Source organism: Phyllobates terribilis, unplaced genomic scaffold (assembly GCF_046119375.1).
Source record: "Phyllobates terribilis strain yellow unplaced genomic scaffold, ASM4611937v1 Scaffold_8__6_contigs__length_399053987, whole genome shotgun sequence".
Classification (NCBI taxonomy): Eukaryota; Metazoa; Chordata; class Amphibia; order Anura; family Dendrobatidae; genus Phyllobates; species Phyllobates terribilis.
The window spans coordinates 269,031,651-269,054,254 of NW_027362768.1; the positions used below are offsets into that span (position 1 = coordinate 269,031,651).

A 22,604-nucleotide genomic window follows, 5' to 3' on the forward strand; every position below is an offset into this window, starting at 1 on the left:
CCATATCCTTAAATAACCACACTCACTTTTGAATAGTTGTGGGAGCATTGTAGAATGAGATAAAGTTGCAATTTTTTTGTGCAAAAATTTGGTGTAAAACGCTTCAAAAATTTTCCACATTGTATATATTCCTCCAGATGCTCATAACTATTTGCAAATGTATGAGATGCATACATTACATTATGGGCTGTGCCCATTACATCAACTGCAATGAACAAATTCTCTGATTGTCCATCAGTTGTATGTGTAAAAGATAAAGTGGCTGTTCCAGGAATAATAATTAGATACATGGAGGGGCGCAATGACTGCGGTCGCCGCTGCGACCGGGCCTGGCAGGTGAGGGCCAAGGTCCGCAAACGCCAGCAAAATCTTCAGCTGGATGTGCGTCCTATACTACTATGGATGTCTATGGGGGTGCATTATACTACTATGAATGACTATGGGAGTGCATTATACTACTATAGATGTCTATGGGGTGCATTATACTACTATGGATGTCTATGGGGTGCATTATACTACTATGGATGTGTATAGGGTGCATTATACTACTATGGATGTCTATGTGGGTGCATTATACTACTATGGATGTCTGTGGGGGTGCATTATACTACTATGGATGTCTATGGGGGTGCATTATACAACTATGGATGTTTATGGGGTACATTATACTAATATAGATGTCTATGGGGGTGCATTATACTACAGTTGATGCCTATGGGATGCATTATACTACTATAGATGTCTGTGGGGTGCATTAGACTACTATGGATGTCTATGGGGGGTGCATTATACTGCTATAGATGTCTATGGGGTGCATTATACTACAGTCGATGCCTATGGGATGTATTATACTACTATAGATGTCTATGGGGTACATTAGACTACTATGGATTTATATGGGGTGCATTATACTGCTAAAGATATCTATGGGGTGCATTATACTACTATGGATGTCTCTGGGGGTGTGTTATACTACTATGCATGTCTATGTGGTGCATTATACTACTATGGATGTCTGTGGGGGTGCATTATACTACTATGGATGTCTATGGGGGTGCATTATACAACTATGGATGTTTATGGGGTACATTATACTAATATAGATGTCTATGGGGGTGCATTATACTACAGTTGATGCCTATGGGATGCATTATACTACTATAGATGTCTGTGGGGTGCATTAGACTACTATGGATGTCTATGGGGGGTGCATTATACTGCTATAGATGTCTATGGGGTGCATTATACTACAGTCGATGCCTATGGGATGTATTATACTACTATAGATGTCTATGGGGTACATTAGACTACTATGGATTTATATGGGGTGCATTATACTGCTAAAGATATCTATGGGGTGCATTATACTACTATGGATGTCTCTGGGGGTGTGTTATACTACTATGCATGTCTATGTGGTGCATTATACTACTATGGATGTCTGTGGGGTGCATTATACTACTACGGATGTGTCTATGGGGTGCATTATACTACCATAGATGTGTCTATGGGGTGCATTATACTACTATGGATGTCTATGGGGGTGCATTATACTACTGTTGATGTCTATGGGGTGCATTATACTACTATTGTTGACTATGGGGGTGCATTATACTTTATGGATGACTATGAGCTGTGCATTATACTTTATGGAGGACTATGAGCTGTGCAGTATATTATATGGAGAACTATGGAGACTGCGTTTATACTTCTTCTTTGGAGCCACATGACTTCTATGTACGCCCCTGGTGAGTACAGTATAATGGTTTATTTTCTTCTATACATTAAAGAACAGCGGCAGAACGGGAAGCATATGTACCAGGATGGGGGATATACAGTATATCATGATGGTGCCAAGGATAAGAGACATCTATACCAGGATGGGGGCAGGGGGCCGGTCCAAATTTTGCACTGGGGCCCATCAGACTATAGCTACGACACTGGATACATGCTTGATACATGGTCCAATGATTTCTTTGGAAAAGATGTCACTAGATTTTTAGTTTTGGTTCTTTATTCCTCTTAGATCTTTTGGAATCTTCTGTGTCTAATCCGTTGTCACCCCCATGCTATGTACAATATGTGCATGATATCCTATGAAATATTATACAAGTTGTCACTGGGTCCTACTCCGGTATCACACAATCAGCAGAGCCAGAGATGAGTGAACAGTCGCAAGAACCTTTATTACATGCAAACCGAAAGGGCCATAAACAATCCACCACACAGAGGATAAAATACTCCAGGAACATGGATACAGTCCAGTAATGGGATAAATGCCCCGGGAGATGAGAGTCAAGCAATCCAGCAGACGGAGGATGAAATAGTCTAGATACGTTTCCATATAGACTCCTCCAGCAGTATTTCCAGGGCAATCCGGGTTTCTCCAAGTCTCTCCGGAGTGCTGGCCTTCACATCAGCGTCCCACAAAGGACCTATCTTGCTGGTTTCTCTCCCCAGAAGGATAGAAAATTCCTCTTCATACCCACATTTGTGTTTCAAGTCATCATCCACAGGTCAGGGGGGAGATGGCAGGGGCTCACCTCTCATTGTTTGAATATTTAATCAACCTGCATAGTTTGTCCTCCTCTGCTCTGCAGGTCAACAAGCCACAGGGTCCCATACAATGGTCAATCAACATATCAAACATCGATTGTTCAATGATCCTACGTCCCTGTTTTGCTAAGATAGCAGACAATACCCTGTAGGAGCTGATATAAGAGGCAAACAGCAGCCATTCAAAAATATCAAGAGTAAACTTTGAAAACTCATAAGACGACAGTCTTTAGACGTCTGGATAATTAAGATTAAATGCTGTGTAGTCACCTTAGAGGGAATACACAGAATGATACAGAGCAACAAGACAACACTCCGAAATTCAGTAAAAATATGAACATAGACAGAATGATACCCCACACACCATATCACACCATCACAAACACTATAAAGACCATGATCACGGTTTGAAATGGAAATATACATAATAATGGTTTAATATATAAGATGATTGTTTGTTTATATTTAGTTTTCAAAAACCTCTTTTTCTCTAGCTTTCAAGCAGATCCCAAAAAGCCCATTGGAGGCCATATACTTGCACATGCTTCAACAACAAGAATCAGCTTAAGAAAAGAAAGAGGCGAGCTGCGTATTGGTAAAATTTATGACAGGTGATGACAAAGATGTCCACATTGCTTTTTTTCCATCTATGTGCTCTAATGGAGCATATGAATAGGGGTTGTCCAAGGGCTCATTTAGATGTCACGTTTTCTCATACGAGTGCTATATTTTTCATGTGCGGATTAAATGTGTTTTTACTGCGTTTCTACTGCAGAAATGCACTAAAAGCAAATATGCAATTTTTATCTGTGGATTTTCTGCATCTCATTCAACTTTACGGGTTAAAACAGCAGTTAAAACATATATTTACCGCAATTGAAATGAACATGCTACGGAATTCAAAAACACACCACAGGTTCATTTCTACAGTGTTAAATATCAGCACAGCGGGCATGAGATTTGCATAAAACACATCCACTTTGCTGTTTCTGTAATGTGCTGCATTTTTGTGTGTGAAAATAGCGCAACAAATTCTCACTGTGGGAAACTTAGCCTAAGCATCCACTCACATCTGATTACATATGGGAACCATATTCTCTGTCAGATCCTTTGTACAATTGGATACCACTGGTGCGTGGCAACCTTTTAAACAATAATGTCTTAAGCAGACAGTCTATTTAAACTAATCTGAAATTAGTAACATTTGGCAGATTCTATGAGATTCTGTACACCCCGGTCAGGAAAAAATGGCATGTTTCATCCCCCTCAAGATGAGAATATCTTTCACCATATAGAGCATATATGTTATTGCACAGAGGACTCGCTGTATGTGACGCGCCCCTGGGCCTGTGTCGCGCTGCGTTGCGCATGCGGGAGCTTACCCGGAGCCGGATCTCTTGAGGGTTGTAGTCTCGTGGCGGTGATCCGGTCCGTGCCCAGGGAGTCAGACTAAGTGGCGCTGTATTAGCGGTAGATGTTGGACGACTACGCCACCCGTTGAGTACAGCTAAGGAGCTGCTGCTGCAGGGCAGACCGCTGAGGCCGGTGGTAGGATTGTGCAGCGTGATAGTATAACCCCCAACGGGAGGGGTATGGCCTCAGGGCAGCCGACGTGGATGATGGGGGTAGCAGGAACCACTCAGAGACGGTACGGTGTAGTTCAGGGTCTTTACTGGTGACAACGATAGACCCTCCCGGAGTACTGGCTAGCGATTGGGGCCTGGTCAGTCCTTGAGCAGATGGGATCTCCCCTGGCCAGGCGGAGTTGTAGGCCTCCCAAACTAACGATACTCTTCTGGCTACCTTGCTAGAAGCGGGTATAAGTAGCCCACGTCCCTGAGTGTACCGTGTGGTGCTCACCCGTATGGCCGGTGACTCGGGGCCTTCTAGTAGCTTCCGCTCCACGACGGCGGTGCTGGTCCCACGCGTGTGACCGTGCCTTCGGGTTTCTGGGCCAGAGGACCTGCAATCCCCTGCCGGTCGGTTTCTGCTGCTGGATAGGAGTTAGTCCCCACAGCCTCGGACTCCGGGTCCGGTGATAACTTCTCAGTCAGGGCGAGCTCTGCAGCTGCCAGCCCCTGACTCCTTGTAGCACTGCTCCCACAGAGCTCCTGATGTTCTTTCCTATATCTGCTTCTCTTCTCTGTCTCTACTTCTTCTCTACTCACTAACCCTGCCTCAGCCCTAGGTTTATATAGGGGAAGTTCTTCCCCTCCCAGGACTGGGCAGGAGGTGTGGCATGCACAGGATCCCTGACCAAGAGACCTCCCACCTGCTCTCAGACATAACATTGCCGTTACTGTGGAAACCAGACCCCTGGGGTGCCACATTCCCCCCTAGTGAAATTTAGTACTCCGGGACTAAACATATTTTTAGAAAAACATAACAAGGTATAAACAATAATAATACAATAAGAAAAACACATAAAGATGGTTACGGCGTGTCCGCAACCGGGTGCAGTCTTTGAAGAAAAGCAAGGTGTCCATTTCACCAAAACAGGGAGACGTAACCAGGTAGGGGTCTGTCCTGCCCCGAGTCCTTAACAGTCTTTAGTCCGTCCTGGGTTACGCTCCAACTATACATAAAGGATTCCCGGTAAATCCACCAAGGACTCCTATAAATAACTAGAAACACATAATTATACACAAGCAACAAGAAAAACAGGTAACCACAAATAAAACAATTTATACACTTCAAATCCTCCAACGTGCGGGTAACTGGCCTCTAGTGGCCCTAGTGGACCTACGGAGCTGACTGTCTAGCCCTGAACTACAGGGTGTAGGAGCTGTCAAGGGTAAACTGGGCAGCTGTCTACCGGCTCTTTGACTCACTAGGGGTACGGCAGGCTCACTGTAGTGCCGGCGTCCCTGCCCTCTGCTAGGCAGGGACGCTGCTCCCCTCACCGCTCTGCCCCGTGCCCGGCGTCCCTCTCCCGCTCTGCTGTCAGCGCGCGCTCCTTCCTGGCGTCCTCCTCCCGCTCTGCTCTCAGCGCGCGCTCCTTCCCGGCCCCTGTGCTCTTAAAGGGGCCGCGCGCGTCGTCCTAAGGAGTCCCCGGCCAATGGCCGGAGGACTTCATCATATATAAGGCACCTCCTCCAAAATGGAGGTGCCTGAGCAATGTTGTTTGCACCTGTGTCTCACCTGTGCTTCAGCCCTCAGGTCCCGTTGCCAGTTACCTGCCAGTTACCTGTCAGATTCCTGCCTGATTACTTGCTACCTGTCTGCTAGTCTGAGGTCCGACGGTCTGCCTTACTACTCCTGTCAGTCTGTCTAAGGACCAGCCTGCCCGCTCACCTGGGAGCGCTTCTCCGCTACCTGCCTGCTTGCCTGCCCGGAGGCTCCGCTGTCACGTGCTGTGACCACCAGCTATTCCAGAGACTCTTGCCCGCTCACCTGGGAGCGCACATCAGCTACCTGCCTGCCTGCCTGAGGTCCGACGGTCTGCCTACCAACTCCTGTCAGTCTGTCTATGGACCAGCTTGCCCGCTCACCTGGGAGCGCACATCTGCTATCTGCCTGCTAGCCTACCTGGAGGCTCCGCCGTCACGTGCTGTGACCACCTGCCTGTCCAGTGACTCCTGCCCGCTCACCTGGGAGCGCTCATCTGCTACCTGTCTGTCTGCCTACCCGGAGGCTCTGCCGTCACGTGCTGTGACCACCCGCCTGTCCAGAGACTTCTGCCCGCTCACCTTGGAGCGCTCATCTGTCGCCTGTCCGCTGGTCTTCCTGGAGGCTCCGCCGTCACATGCTGTGACCACCCGTTCATCCAGAGACTCTCGCCTGCTCACCTGGGAGCTCTCGTCTATCTTCAGCCGCCACAGGTCGTACCAACCCTATACCTAGAGACTGCCCCGGTCACTTGCCGTGACCTCCAGCCCCGTTCACTCAGAGACTGTCCCGTTCACTCAGAGACTGTCCCGTTCACTCAGAGACTGTCCAGGTCACCTCCTGTGACTGCCTGCCTGGTCGCCACCCGCTCCCTTACAAGGACCGCCCCCTTGTATTGTAGCCCAGAGGTTCCGCCTCCCAGACCCGTTACAGTTTGCTCGGGCCATGGAACCCGGTGGCACCCAAGCTCCCTCGCTCTCGGACCTGTGTCATGAACTGTCCCGTCAAAGGTCCCAACAGGAGTCCATCCTGGGTCACCTGCGGAATGTCAATACTCGCCTGGATACTCTGACTGCTCCACCGACAACCTCCGCCAGTGCCATGTCTCGCAATCCGGCAGCTCCGCTGCCCACTAATACCATGGTATCCTACCCCGGACCCCGGCTTTCTGCACCTCCTCGCTTCGGAGGCGACTCCGTCCAGGCTCGGGGCTTCATAAATCAGTGCACCCTGCACTTTGAACTATTGTCCCACCAGTTTAACTCCGACCGAGCCAAAATTGCATTCATCATGTCCCATCTCACCGGGGAGGCTCTGGCCTGGCTAAATCCTCTATGGGAGAGAGGAGACCCCCTGGTGTCCAACTTGCCTGCTTTTCTCACGGCTTTCTGGAAAGTCTTCGACGAACCCGGACGGAAGACCTCATCCGCATCATCATTGCTACGCCTCCATCAGGAAAGCCTCACCGTGGGCCAATATGCCATACGGTTCCGTACCCTTGCCTCGGAGCTGGCCTGGGATAACGACGCTCTGGTTTCCGTCTTCTGGGAGGGTCTGTCCGGCCGTATTAAAGATGAACTTGCCGGTCGGGACATTCCTACCACTCTCGATGACTTAATAACTCTTGCCACCCGGATTGACCTACGGTTCCAGGAGCGTGCCAGAGAGGTCACCCGTGAGAGGAGGTTACTACGTCTAGCTCCTACTTTTCAGAAACCCGTCACTCCTTCTGTCTCTAACCAGGTACACCCTCCTGAGCCTATGCAGGTCGACCAGACCAAGATGGTCAAGACCCGTCAGGACTTACGCCGTGCCGAGGGGACCTGCTTCTACTGTGGCAGTAAGGAGCACCGGATCCGTGCCTGCCCGGAGAGGTCGGGAAACGCCTGTGTCTAGGTTCGCTCAGAGAGGTCCACCTAGACAAGAATAAATCCTCTCCATCCCTGCTGTTGTCAGTTTCAATCGTCTACGGGGAGAACCGTTATTTCGAACTAGCCCAACTGGACTCTGGAGCAGCCGGGAATCTTATTTCACAGTCCCTGGTAGAGAAATACCGCATCCCCACCAAACCTCTGGCTGTACCCTTGTCTGTGGCTGCCGTGGATGGGGGGCTCTTACCACGCCCCATCCAACTCATCACCGAATCCATTACTCTGCAGGTGGGAATGCTGCATTCTGAAAGTATCTCCTTTCATGTTCTGCCTGGACTCTCTCACGCCCTCTTGCTAGGTCTGCCTTGGCTCCAGAAACATGCACCCGTGCTTGACTGGCAGACCGGAGAAGTCCTTCGCTGGGGACAAGACTGTCATAAGACCTGCCTGGTCCCCGTCCATCCCGTCCGTCCCTCTCCTACCCCAGCTAATCTACCTGGACTTCCGATTCCTTATTGGTCTTATGCTGATGTCTTTAATAAAAAGGAGGCAGAGACATTACCCCCTCATAGACCATACGACTGTCCCATCGACCTGTTACCCGGTACTACTCCTCCCCGTGGGCGTATTTATCCTTTATCCGCTGCTGAGACCCGGTCGATGTCCGAATATATTGAGGAGAATCTGGCCAGGGGATCCATCCGGAAATCTACCTCCCCGGCGGGAGCAGGCTTCTTTTTCGTCAAAAAGAAGGACGGCTCTCTCCGTCCCTGTATAGACTATAGAGGCCTAAACCAGATCACGGTGAAGAATAAGTACCCCCTTCCGCTCATTCCAGAATTATTTGATCGTCTGAGGGGGGCTAGAATCTTCACCAAACTAGACCTCCGTGGGGCGTACAACCTGGTTCGTATCCGTCAGGGGGATGAATGGAAGACGGCATTCAACACCCGGGACGGCCACTATGAATACCTGGTAATGCCCTTTGGTCTCTGTAACGCTCCTGCCGTCTTTCAAGAGTTGGTCAATGACATCTTCCGGGACCTTCTCTACTCCTGCGTAGTGGTGTACCTGGACGACATCTTGGTCTTCTCTCCGGATCTCCAGACTCACCGGAGGGACGTTCGTCAGGTCCTGCTCAGGCTCAGGCAGAATCACCTCTTCGGTAAATACGAGAAGTGCCTCTTTGAGCAGACCTCGCTTCCGTTTTTGGGCTACATTATTTCTCAGACCGGCCTACGAATGGATCCAGAGAAACTGTCTGCCATCGAGAAATGGCCCCGACCGGAGGGGTTGAAAGCCATTCAGCGGTTCCTGGGCTTCGCCAACTACTACCGCCTCTTCATACCACACTTCTCTTCCCGGACTGCCCCAATTTCCGCGCTCACCCGTAAGGGTACTAATCCCAAACAGTGGCCGCCCGAAGCAGAAGAAGCCTTTCTTTCCTTTAAACAGGCCTTCTCTTCCGCCCCGGTGCTGCATCGCCCGGACGGCAACAAGCAGTTCTTCCTGGAAGTGGACGCCTCCTCCTCTGGAGCTGGAGCGGTACTTACTCAAAAATCTTCTTCCGGGAGGATGGTAACTTGCGGCTTCTTCTCTAAACTCTTCTCCTCCTCAGAGCGCAATTATTCCATAGGAGATCGAGAGTTATTGGCCATCAAACTGGCATTGGAGGAGTGGCGTTACCTGCTTGAGGGGGCTCTTCACCCGGTAATAATTTACACTGACCACAAAAACTTGGCTTACCTCCAGCATGCCCAGAGACTTAACCTGCGCCAAGCCCGGTGGTCCTTGTTTTTTGCTCGTTTTGATTTTGTCCTTCATTTTCGCCCGGCTGACAAAAACGTCAAGGCGGACGCCTTGTCTCGATCCTTTCTGGTATCTGATCTCGAGGAAGATCCGAAACACATCATCGATCCCGCCAGAGTAATGCAGGTGGCTCCCGTGAGTCTAAATCGTCTCCCTCCCGAAAAGACGTTCGTATCAGTACCTGATCGGGAGAAGATCCTTCACTGGGGTCACTCGTCTAAACTGGCTGGCCACGCTGGTCAGAAGAAGACCCTCCAGCTTATTTCCCGTCACTACTGGTGGCCTACCCTGCACAAGGATGTAATAGACTTTGTTTCTGCCTGTGTGTCCTGCGCCCGCAACAAGGTTCCGAGACATCTGCCAGCCGGTCGCCTCCTTCCGCTCCCAGTACCTGCTGCCCCCTGGCAGCATATTGCAATGGACTTCATAACTGACCTCCCACTCTCTGCCGGTTGTACGGTCATTTGGGTGGTCGCTGACCGCTTCTCCAAGATGGCTCATTTCGTTCCCCTACCAGGCCTCCCGTCTGCACCCGAGCTAGCTAGAGACTTTATTCGTCACATCTTCCGTCTTCATGGCCTGCCCCTCCACATCGTGTCGGATCGTGGGGTACAGTTCACCTCACGCTTCTGGAGAGCCACTTGTAAACTACTAGACGTCACCCTGGACTTCTCTTCCGCTTACCACCCACAGTCCAATGGTCAAGTGGAGCGGATCAATCAGAACCTGACCAGTTACCTCCGGCACTTCGTTAATGCCCACCATTCTGACTGGGTGGATCTCCTACCATGGGCCGAGTTCTCTTACAATAATCACGAGAGCGAATCCTCCTCCAAATCCCCGTTTTTTGTAGTCTTTGGTCAGCATCCTCGGATTCCTTTTCCTGTCTCCACCTCGGTGGACAACCCGGCTGCGGAATCTCTCGTTAGCAAATTTTCCTCCATTTGGGAGAGTACCCGATCCGCACTCCTTCAGTCGTCCGAACGGATGAAAAGACACGCTGACAAAAAACGCCTGGATCCTCCTCAATTTCGTCCAGGAGATAAGGTCTGGCTCTCATCTAAATATGTTCGACTCAAGATACCTTCTTACAAGTTAGGGCCTCGGTTCATCGGACCTCTGGAGGTCACCAGTCAGATCAACCCGGTGGCCTATAAATTGAAACTCCCGGCCAACTTACGGATCCCTAACTCCTTCCATGTATCTCTCCTCAAACCTGTGGTACTTAACTCTTTTTCCAAGTCTACAGGTACGCCTCCTGCTCCGGTTTCCGCTGAGGACGAGTTTGAGGTAGAGAACATTCTTGCCACCAAAAGGGTAAGAGGAAAGACCTTTTTTCTGGTAGATTGGAAGGGGTTTGGTCCTGAGGAGAGAACGTGGGAGCCCCGGGAGAACATCCATGCCCCTCTCATCCTAGCTAAATTTCTGTCTGGCCTAAAAAAGGGGGGGCCTAAAGGGGGGGGTACTGTAGTGCCGGCGTCCCTGCCCTCTGCTAGGCAGGGACGCTGCTCCCCTTACCGCTCTGCCCCGTGCCCGGCGTCCCTCTCCCGCTCTGCTGTCAGCGCGCGCTCCTTCCCGGCGTCCTCCTCCCGCTCTGCTCTCAGCGCGCGCTCCTTCCCGTCCCCTGTGCTTAGGGCGCGCGCGCGCTCCCCTCCTCTTAAAGGGGCCGCGCGCGTCGTCCTAAGGAGTCCCCGGCCAATGGCCGGAGGACTTCATCATATATAAGGCACCTCCTCCAAAATGGAGGTGCCTGAGCAATGTTGTTTGCACCTGTGTCTCACCTGTGCTTCAGCCCTCAGGTCCCGTTGCCAGTTACCTGCCAGTTACCTGTCAGATTCCTGCCTGATTACTTGCTACTTGTCTGCTAGTCTGAGGTCCGACGGTCTGCCTTACTACTCCTGTCAGTCTGTCTAAGGACCAGCCTGCCCGCTCACCTGGGAGCGCTTCTCCGCTACCTGCCTGCTTGCCTGCCCGGAGGCTCCGCTGTCACGTGCTGTGACCACCAGCTATTCCAGAGACTCTTGCCCGCTCACCTGGGAGCGCACATCAGCTACCTGCCTGCCTGCCTGAGGTCCGACGGTCTGCCTACCAACTCCTGTCAGTCTGTCTATGGACCAGCTTGCCCGCTCACCTGGGAGCGCACATCTGCTATCTGCCTGCTAGCCTACCTGGAGGCTCCGCCGTCACGTGCTGTGACCACCTGTCTGTCCAGTGACTCCTGCCCGCTCACCTGGGAGCGCTCATCTGCTACCTGTCTGTCTGCCTACCCGGAGGCTCTGCCGTCACGTGCTGTGACCACCCGCCTGTCCAGAGACTTCTGCCCGGTCACCTTGGAGCGCTCATCTGTCGCCTGTCCGCTGGTCTTCCTGGAGGCTCCGCCGTCACATGCTGTGACCACCCGTTCATCCAGAGACTCTCGCCTGCTCACCTGGGAGCTCTCGTCTATCTTCAGCCGCCACAGGTCGTACCAACCCTATACCTAGAGACTGCCCCGGTCACTTGCCGTGACCTCCAGCCCCGTTCACTCAGAGACTGTCCCGTTCACTCAGAGACTGTCCCGTTCACTCAGAGACTGTCCAGGTCACCTCCTGTGACTGCCTGCCTGGTCGCCACCCGCTCCCTTACAAGGACCGCCCCCTTGTATTGTAGCCCAGAGGTTCCGCCTCCCAGACCCGTTACACTCACTATAAGCAGAGGGTTGATCCTCCTGTTCTGCTTGTGTGGAGTCTTCTGCCTCCTGGACCGGCTGCTCTTCCAGCTCTTCCTGTTGCTCCGTAGGCACTTGGGATGCTGGTTGGAGGAACGTGAGGACGGGTACCACAACTGCACCATTGACTTGAGTCCAGGACCGAGGGAAGTCTCCGAGCACAGTACTAACCATATCTTCCCTTTCCTCTACGGGTCGATGGTCTTCTTGTTCCTCTTCAGGGTTCCGTAGCTGTTCAGGACACTTCTTCAGGTGATCCCGGGATACAATGGCTATGGTCTCCCCTCCGTCTTTACTGATGGTACTGACCTTCGGGTTCTCGTGGCTTGAGGGCAGTACGGTGTACGGGTCCTTCTCCCACTGGTCGTCCAACTTGTGGAGCCGTCTTTTCCTCTTCAAGACCTGCTGTCCGGGTACCAGGGGAACAGCGGGAGCATACTGGTTGTAAGTTTTCTCTTGTCTTTCCCTAGCCTGACAGAGACTTCGCTCCACGCTCTCCTGTACTTTCCGGTACTGCTGCTGCCTCTCTGTGTCCCAGTCTGCTTCTGGTGAAGTGTCCTCGGGAGTCAGGACTCCCATTTCCAGGTCAACAGGTAACTTACCAGGTCTCGCCCTCATTAGGTAAGCCGGGGTACAGTTGGTGGAACCTACCAGGATGTGGTTGTATAGGTCCACTAGATCGGGCAGCTTCTCAGGCCACAGACTGCGTTCTTCCAGGGGCAACGTTTTCAGGAGATCCATTACCACCTGGTTCATTTTCTCACAAAGTCTATTAGTTTGCGGATGATAGGGTGTCGTCCTTATCTTCCGGCAGCCATACAGATTGCAGAATTCCCGGAAGACCTCCGCTTCAAAGGCAGGTCCCTGGTCCGTCAGCACTTGGTCCGGGTACCCGTGTGGACGGCAGAAGTGCTGCTGGAAGGCTCTAGCTGCTGTTTGAGCCGTTAAGTCCTTAACGGGGACGACAACAACCAAGAACCGGGAGCAATGATCCACAATGGTTAACGCGTAGACGTAGCCACTTCTGCTTGGGGTCAGTTTTACATGATCCAAGGCTACCAGTTCCAACGGCTGCCGGGTGACGATGGACTGCAGGGGAGTCTTCTGGCTGGCACGGTCCTTCCTTCTTAGGTTGCACGGGCCACAGTCTCTGCACCACCTCTCGATGGTTACCCTCATGCCTACCCAGTGGAACCGCCCACGCAGCAGGAACTCCAGCTTCTTCCATCCGAAGTGTCCAGCCCCGTCGTGGTATGATTCCATCACCATGGCTGCGTCTCTCCGTGGCACCACTACTTGCCAGATTAGTTCATGCGTCCGGGAGTTAACCATTCTGCGGCACAACTTCCCCTTGTAAAGGAACAGTCGACTCTTCTCAGCCCACAGTTGCTTGGCTTCCTCCGGAGCGTCTGGGTCAAGGCGAGCCTCTGGCCGAGTCAGCATCTCCTTCACCAGCCGGACGGCAGGGTCACTGTCTTGCGTTTCCTCCCAGTTGTAGTGAGGCAAGGGGTTAAACGTAGCGGCTTGCTTACTCCTTACCCGATGGGAATACTGGATAGTCCCATGACGGTGGAACGCGGGGAGTTCGACTTCTTCCAGTCCCTCTGGATCTTCTCCTACGTCCGGTAGGTTTGGCATCCTGGACAGGGCGTCCGCGTTGGTATTGGAGCGTCCTGCCCGGTATTTGATTGTGAACTCGTAGTTGGACAGACGGGCCATCCATCTCTGCTCTAGGGCACCGAGTCTTGCAGTGTCCAGGTGTGTCAACGGGTTGTTATCCGTGTACACGGTGAACCGGGAAGAAGCGAGGTAGTGCTTAAAGTGTTCGGTGACTGCCCACACCACTGCCAGGAACTCTAGCTTAAATGAGCTATAATTCTCAGGGTTTCTTTCGGTGGGTCGCAGTTTTCGGCTGGCGTAAGCGATTACTCGTTCTTTCCCCTGCTGGATCTGGGACAGCACGGCTCCTAGCCCGATGTTACTTGCGTCGGTGTAGAGGATAAAGGACTGGCTGTAATCAGGGTACGCCAGGATTTCATCCCCCGTGAGGGCCATCTTCAGCTGGCGGAAGGACTCTTCTTCTAACTTCTCCCATCTGAAGGGTGGCTTCTGGTTCTTGGCCTTCCGGTACTGGCCTATCAGGAGGTCCTGCATAGGAGCTGCCTTTTTGGTGAAACCGGGGATGAATCTGCGGTAATAGCCTACCAACCCGAGGAACTGCCGCACTTCCTTTAAACTGGAGGGACTTGGCCATTCCTTAATTGCGGTGATCTTATCAGGGTCGGGAGCCACTCCATCAGCGCTCACCACATGTCCCAGGTACTGCACCTTTGGTTTCAGGAGGTGACACTTGGAGGGTTTCACCTTTAGGCCGTAGCTTGCCAGAGCTTCGAACACTTCCGCCAGGTGTTTCAGGTGGTCCTCATACGTCTTGGAATATACGATGACATCGTCCAGGTACAACAGGACCGTCTCAAAGTTTCTGTGGCCCAGACAACACTCCATTAATCGTTGGAAGGTTCCTGGTGCATTGCAGAGTCCGAACGGCATGCAGGTAAACTCGCTAAGTCCCATCGGGGTGGTGAATGCGGTCTTCTCCCGGTCCGCCTCTGCTACAGGAACCTGCCAGTACCCACTAGTGAGATCCAAGGTAGAGAAGAAGTTAGCAGATCTTAAAGCAGCCAAAGACTCCTCTATCCTTGGTAAGGGGTACGCATCCTTGTGTGTGATACGGTTGATTTTCCGGTAATCTACACACATCCTCATGGTGTTGTCTTTCTTTTTGACTAAGACTAGTGGAGCTGCCCAGGGGCTACAGCTATCCCTGATCACCCCAGCCTCCTTCATGTCTCTAAGCATCCCCTTGGCGTGTTGGTAGTGTGCAGGGGGTACGGGTCGATACCTCTCTTTTATGGGAGGATGGTCTCCCGTGGGGATGTGGTGTTCTACCCCCTTGACTCGCCCGAAGTCTAACGGGTGTTTACTAAACACTCTCTCGTACTCTTGCACCACCCGATAGACTCCCTGTTTCTGGTGTGAGGGAGTGGAGTCAGTACCCAAATGTAGTTGCTGACACCAGTCCTCCATTGTTTTCTGAGAGCCGTTACCTTCCTCCGGGGAAGATGGAGGCAAGGGTTCTACGGACTGTATGGAATCTTGATTGATGGTATACAATTTGGCTAGCGTGGCATACCGGGGCAGGTACACTTCCCTCTTCCCGATATTTATTATGCGAACGGGCACCCTCCCATGGCGTACATTGACCACCCCCCGTGCTGTCAAAATGGTGGGCCTACTGTCTGAGTAAACTGGTTCTACCATTGCCTGGTAATCTCTACCTCTCAGACCAATAGCTGCCCGGCACCAAATCATCATTTCACTTTTCGGGGGCATGGCAATAGGGAAAGGGTCACACATTCGCACGCTACCAATCTCACCACCGGAGAGTTCTAGCTGTTGCCGTCGCATCAGTGCCCGGATCTCTTTCTGGAGCACTCGCTGCTGGCCGGAGCTGGCGTTCTTGGCAACCTGCTGTAAAAGGAAAATCACCTCTGCAAGACAATTTTCAATTACATTAGTTCCTAGAGTTATCTTTGGGTGACTCTCGTGTTTGTCAATGTCTACAATGATCAGTCCCTGTGCTGCCAGTTCGACTCTACCGATTTTAATGGTCACCTCTTTAAATCCAATCTGTGGCACGGGCTGACCATTGCTGGCGATGATACTCAAGTCGTCGTCAGGGTAGCGGGTGATATCCGAGTCATTCCAGTACTGCTTGAAGAGCACGTACGGGATGGTGGTGACCTGTGACCCGGTGTCCAGTAGGGCACTCATAGGAATGCCATCCAGTACCACGGGTAAGACTGGACGTCCTCCCACATATTTGTCGCGCCAGTTCGATGGGCCTGGTGATCTTTTTCCTGGGGGTTGGCCCTCTACCCCAGGTTGTGCCCGTTTAAAGGACAGTACCTTGCCATATGTCCGGGTTGATTGCAGCGGCGGCAGATGGGTCGTCCGTCCTCGTTGTATCGGTTGCTGGGTCTTCCTCTGGCCGGTGGGGTCCTCCTTGGTCGACGCCACGGGATGTCCTCCGGTCCGGATGCCAGCTGGATCTTCCCTGGAGTGGAAACCTGTAAAGACTGCACAGTTCGGGTTAGCGCAGCAACGCTTTTAGCTAGCTCTTGGACCTGATGGTGCAGGTCTGGAGCCGGGTCATTGTTCAAAGCCTGCGCATCAGCTCCCACAGGCCCTGCCGACAAGGGCGCCGCCTCCTGGTGGTAAGTGGTAGTGGGGCGTCTGGGGGTCACAACGCCACCTGGTGCCGGTTCTCGAAGCACCCGGATGGCTCTGTCCTTGAACTGTGCAAATCCCAGATGAGGGTCCTGTAAGGCCATTGCCCGCAACTGGGTTCGGTGAGCATTGCAATATAAACCCTCTATAAATTGTTCAGTCAACAGCCTGTCCTCGTCTCCCACGCCGTCAGGGTCGGTCTGCTTAATGGCTCTCAGGGCCTCTTGTAGGTTCAGGGCATAGTCCCTTATACTCTCATGTGCCCGCTGTTTGCACCCGTAGAATCTAAGCTTGATCTCGGCTGAGGTGCGGGTATCAAAGGTGTCCCTCAGCCGGGTTAGTATCCCTGCGACAGTCCTCCCCCCAGGTGGCCAGGACTTTACCTCCCTTTGGGCTGCTCCGGTTAATTGGGCCACCAGGATGCTCACTTTTTGCTCCTCTGTGAGGGGGTACACCTGGAAGAGGCTATCCAGCTTTTCTCTAAAGTCATGCAGGGTATGTGACTCCCCTGAGTACTGGGCTAGCCAGGCTGCCCCTGGGATATAGGGCATGGTGAAAGGCATGACCGCAACAGCGGTGGCGCTGGCGGGGGTTGAAGCGGTGAAGCTTTCCTCCGTATCCGACATCCTTCTCCCCCCTAGTGGACCGTGGCCTACCTTGCGATGATCCTCTTCCGTAGGCCGCGGCTCCGCAGTGGATCGTCAGGGTTGAGGACCTTCCGTCGCGCTCCTGTGACGTCGGCGTCTGCTGGGCTCCTTCCAGGACCTTACGCAACGTCCGGACGTGAGGCGGGGCTTCAGTTCTCGCACGCTTTCGGAGTCCACGCCCCTCTTCTTCCCGCGCGGCGTCCTCAAGATGGCGTCCAATGGCGGGAAAACTCCACGTATGGCGGGAAGAAGGCCGAAGATGGCGCCGGATGGCGGGAAAACTCCACCGATGGCGGGAAGGAAGCCGAAGATGGCGCCGGATGGCGGGAATCTTCACCACAGGTAAGTTTGAACAGTCTTTTTCAGGCACGCAGTACCCGGTGGTTGCGGGCACGAAATCCTGCCGACTACGCCAAAAGTTGACGCGCCCCTGGGCCTGTGTCGCGCTGCGTTGCGCATGCGGGAGCTTACCCGGAGCCGGATCTCTTGAGGGTTGTAGTCTCGTGGCGGTGATCCGGTCCGTGCCCAGGGAGTCAGACTAAGTGGCGCTGTATTAGCGGTAGATGTTGGACGACTACGCCACCCGTTGAGTACAGCTAAGGAGCTGCTGCTGCAGGGCAGACCGCTGAGGCTGGGGGTAGGATTGTGCAGCGTGATAGTATAACCCTCAACGGGAGGGGTATGGCCTCAGGGCAGCCGACGTGGATGATGGGGGTAGCAGGAACCACTCAGAGACGGTACGGTGTAGTTCAGGGTCTTTACTGGTGACAACGATAGTCCCTCCTGGAGTACTGGCTAGCGATTGGGGCCTAGTCAGTCCTTGAGCAGATGGGATCTCCCCTGGCCAGGCGGAGTTGTAGGCCTCCCAAACTAACGATACTCTTCTGGCTACCTTGCTAGAAGCGGGTATAAGTAGCCCACGTCCCTGAGTGTACCGTGTGGTGCTCACCCGTATGGCCGGTGACTCGGGGCCTTCTAGTAGCTTCCGCTCCACGACGGCGGTGCTGGTCCCACGCGTGTGACCGTGCCTTCGGGTTTCTGGGCCAGAGGACCTGCAATCCCCTGCCGGTCGGTTTCTGCTGCTGGATAGGAGTTAGTCCCCACAGCCTCGGACTCCGGGTCCAGTGATAACTTCTCAGTCAGGGCGAGCTCTGCAGCTGCCAGCCCCTGACTCCTTGTAGCACTGCTCCCACAGAGCTCCTGATGTTCTTTCCTATATCTGCTTCTCTTCTCTGTCTCTACTTCTTCTCTACTCACTAACCCTGCCTCAGCCCTAGGTTTATATAGGGGAAGTTCTTCCCCTCCCAGGACTGGGCAGGAGGTGTGGCATGCACAGGATCCCTGACCAAGAGACCTCCCACCTGCTCTCAGACATAACATTGCCGTTACTGTGGAAACCAGACCCCTGGGGTGCCACATATGCCCGAGGCATAGCCCATAAAGGTTGTTTCCAATATAACAAAAGTGATAGCTTATTGCTTTGATATGCCTTCACTTTGTAACACCTAAATAACACCTAAAAGTAAGGTTCAATGACATAATCTATTACCACTGGAAATCAGTCTCATATTGTTCATATGAGTTTATATATTTTAGATCCAGCTTCAATAAATTAGCATAATGCTGCTCTAAAACCTAACTTTTGTCAATTTAAAACATTAAAAATGTGCATTCTCCTTTCAGTGATATATACAAATGCATATTCAATATTTGGTAACCCTCTTTTAATATGTCAACCACACACTGTATCATCTCTCATTGGAAAGGTGATAAATTGGCTTGGAGAATGTTTCTTTACATTTTTGAGATATCTATTGAGCATACTGTCTTAACCAATATAGATCTCAGTGTCTGATAAGCCTGTAACTAATATTAAAGTGGTTGTCCACTACTAGTGACGGCACCGTTTCAGCAGTTTTGGCACTGGCTCTCCAAGGGGCTCATGTGACATTGCTGTCACGCAATCCTTGTGGCCATTCAGCGCTGGCTTCACTCTCCTTCTCCTACGGACGTAATTGACATCCTGAGGAAGTGAGAGCTGCAACTGCTCTCTCACTTCCTCCGGATGTCTTGATTTGTGTACTTAATTAGTTGTGTACTTAATTAGTAGCATGACTCTTAAGGGAATACTGTATATTTAGGAATATGCCCATTAATTTTATTACACAATATAACCATATTTTAGAAGTGATTACCATATCTACAGTTAATACACTACATAGATGACATTACTGATTCTGCCAGTCTAACGGAATCCTGAAAGCTGAGGTCAATCAATGGTCACTGATTGGTCACGTGAAATAACTGTCATGGTACAGTCAGCAAATGCAGCGATTGCAGCTATCCCAGGAACTGAGCAGTTGCAGGAGATAAGTAATATTTTCATTTTATGATCGGCTGTGCAGCTATTATAAAGGGATTATCTCTGTGCTTAGTTGCAGGAGGCAGTTCGCTGCTGTAGATTGACAGATTGTCAATCTGTTGCCTCTGGTCTGAATTGAGCATCCTCTCATGCAGCTATCACAAGCAGTTTTGTCTTTGCAACATGGGAAAAGAGCAAGTTCACTGAGCCTGGTTGGATCCAGCGAAACGGTCATTTTCATAGCTGCACGAGGAGGCTATAAAGCATACATATATGTGTGCTTCTTACCTAGGTAACAGGCCACACCAAGACTGCAGGGTAGTCGGGAACCTAGGCAATGAGCTGTACACGATAGAAAAAAAATCTCTGCGTTCTTGAGAACAGAAAATAATTGTAATAAAAAGTAAATAGCAATATTGCTTGTTTTTACTACCACATTGCAATTGTAGCCACATACAGTAAAAACGTGAGACAACCTCTTTAAGAATGCGTTGTCCAGTAGTGGACAACCCTTTTAAGAAAGTGTGCACAACAGTCATCCCAAAAATTTAAAGAGACATTCCCCAATATTGAAAGGAGGAAGTATACGATCTACCAAACAAATTGATCACCTTCTCAATTAAAAATAATGTTTAACTTGTATAGCCGGCATAAGCCGCTGAGCCCAGTGAATGGCTATAGCAGCTACATGCGCTTGTACTCACGCCACCGCTACAGTCTGTAAACAATCACTGGGAGCAGCGTCTGAGAGCCATCACTAGAGCAGGGGCCAGTAAGTGGACCTCATTGAAGCCTAATGGATAAAAAATATTAACAGAAAACCCATTTTACTTTGACAAGTATGTTAAATCCTAAAATGAAAAATTAGAAGATATCAGTAAAAAATATTTCCTTTTTTTTGTTGACAGCCCTGAAATGCCAGAAAATGAAGCCACATTTGCAATCACTGCTGGTGGTATTAGCGATGCAAAGGAGTGATACCTGATTTATACAAACTATTTAAAAAGGTTTAATATCTACTTGCAGTTTTCTAGTAATTTGATTATATAACTACTGCAGAAATGTTTTAACATATTTTTATTAATTGGTTCAATGGTTTAATTTACAAAAAAGGTTGGTCGTTTAAAGTAATTGTTTTATGTGTGTATTTATGCATATTTATTTATATGCTGACCATAGAAGTATTGTACCTTATAGTTAAACAATCTCTGTAGGATAACACAGGTTTCTTATATATGCAGAAGATATGGTGGTGCTCTGCATCAAATTGCTGTTTCAAGAAAAGATAAAAACCAAGATGGCTCTTGGCAAAAGTAAAATCTCTTTCTTAATACAAAAGGCTTAAAATAGCAGTACTTGCTGTTTAGAGATTTGTAAGCATTGTGGATTAATAAATAAGAAAATATTTTATTTTTGACAAGTGACACATCTTTTGTTATCTCTTGTTGGATTATTAATGTGTAGGTTTGCCTGTATAGATGACTTCTATAGACTCAAAACAGTGATAATATTCAAGAATTAAACAATTGAAAAAATGTTATTTTCATGCTTGATTGCTGTTCATCTTCAAAGAAATAAATAAGCCAAGTTTTACAGGCAGAAGATGCTTCAGGGAATTCTGGTTTCTTTTTTCACCAAGCGTCTCGCGTGTAGTTTTTTCAGTCATTTCCTGTGCGTTTTTTTCTGATGGTTCTGGCCACTGACATGTTTTCCCATGGTTTTTGTGACATCTTTTGTACTGTCGTTTTCCGGTTGTTTTTTTCACTCCATTGAATAATGAAGAAACCGCTAGTGTTTTTTTAAAGCAAAAACAATGTCAAAATGCTTCAAAAAATGTCCGGGCATCGCTTTACTTTTTACATTGATTTGTGTTGTATAGTACAGTGTGGCTTCCGAACAGAAAAAGGCAGAAGAATGGACATGTCACTTAATTGCTTGGCAGTTTTAGAAACCTGAAACGGTTAAAACATGAACATATGCATGTGGCACCCCAGGGGTCTAGTTTCCCACAGTAATGTAATGTTATGTCTGAGAGCAGGTGGGAGGTCCTTTGGTCAGGGATCCTGTGCATGCCACACCTCCTGCCCAGTCTTGGGAGGGGAAGACCTTCCCCTATATAAACCCGGGGCTGAAGCAGGGTTAGTCAGTCAAGGAGAGTAGAGACAAGAAACAGTCACAGGAAGAAACAGCAGAAGCTCAGTGGGAGCAATACTACTACAAGTCAGGGGCTGGCAGCTGCAGAGCTCGCCCTGACTGAGAAGCTTTCTTACCGGACCCGGCGTCCGAGGCTGTGGGGACTAACTCTTACCCAGCAGCAGAAGCCGACCGGCAGGGGATTTCAGGTCCTCAGGCCCAGAAACCCGAAGGCACGGTCACACGCGTGGGACCAGCGCCGCCATCGTGGAGCGGAAGCCATTAGAAGGCCCCGAGTCACTGGCCATACGGGTGAGCACCACACGGTACACTCAGGGACGTGGGCTACTTATATCCGCTTCTAGCAAGGTAGCCAGAAGAGTACAGTCAGTTTGGGAGGCCTACAACTCCGCCTGGCCAGGGGAGATCCCATCTGCTCAAGGACTGACCAGGCCCCGTTCGCTAGCAAGTACTCCGGGAGGGTCTATCGTTGTTACCAGTAAAGACCCTGAATTACACCGCACCGTCTCTGAGTGGTTCCTGCTACCCTCATCTTCCACGTCGGCTGCCCTGAGGCCATACCCCTCCCGTTGGGGGTTATACTATCACGCTGCACAATTCTACACCGGCCTCAGCGGTCTGCCCTGCAGCGGCAGCTCCATAGCTGCAAATCAACGGGTGGCGTAGTCGACACTCAAATAACATCTATCAAGACTGCCACACACTGAGTTGACTCCCTGGGCACGGACCGGGTCCCCGCCACTAGGAGACTACAACCCTCATCTGATCCGGTTCCGGGTAAGCCCCCGTGCGCGAGACGCTGCGCGACACAGCAGGCCCAGGGGCACGTCAACTTTGGCGTAGTCGGCAGGATTTCGTGCCCGCAACCACCGGGTACTGCGTGCCTGAAAAAGAGACTTTTAAAACTTACCATCCGTGAAGTTTTCCCGCCATCGGTGAAGATTCCCGCCATCCGGCGCCATTTTCAGCCTTCTTCCCGCCATCTGTGAAGATTCCCGCCATCCGGCGCCATCTTCAGCCTTCTTCCCGCCATCCGTGGAGTTTTCCCGCCGTTGGACGCCATCTTGAGGACGCCGCGCGGGAAGAAGAGGGGCGTGGAC

At 50.9% G+C, this 22,604-nt stretch overlaps 1 pseudogene; it reads left to right on the plus strand.

The window, feature by feature from the left end:
* The window catches only part of LOC141157732 (meiotic recombination protein DMC1/LIM15 homolog), a 207,760-nt pseudogene extending 187,432 nt beyond the window's left edge, over positions 1-20,328 (plus strand).
* Positions 20,329-22,604: the final 2,276 nt, after the last annotated feature.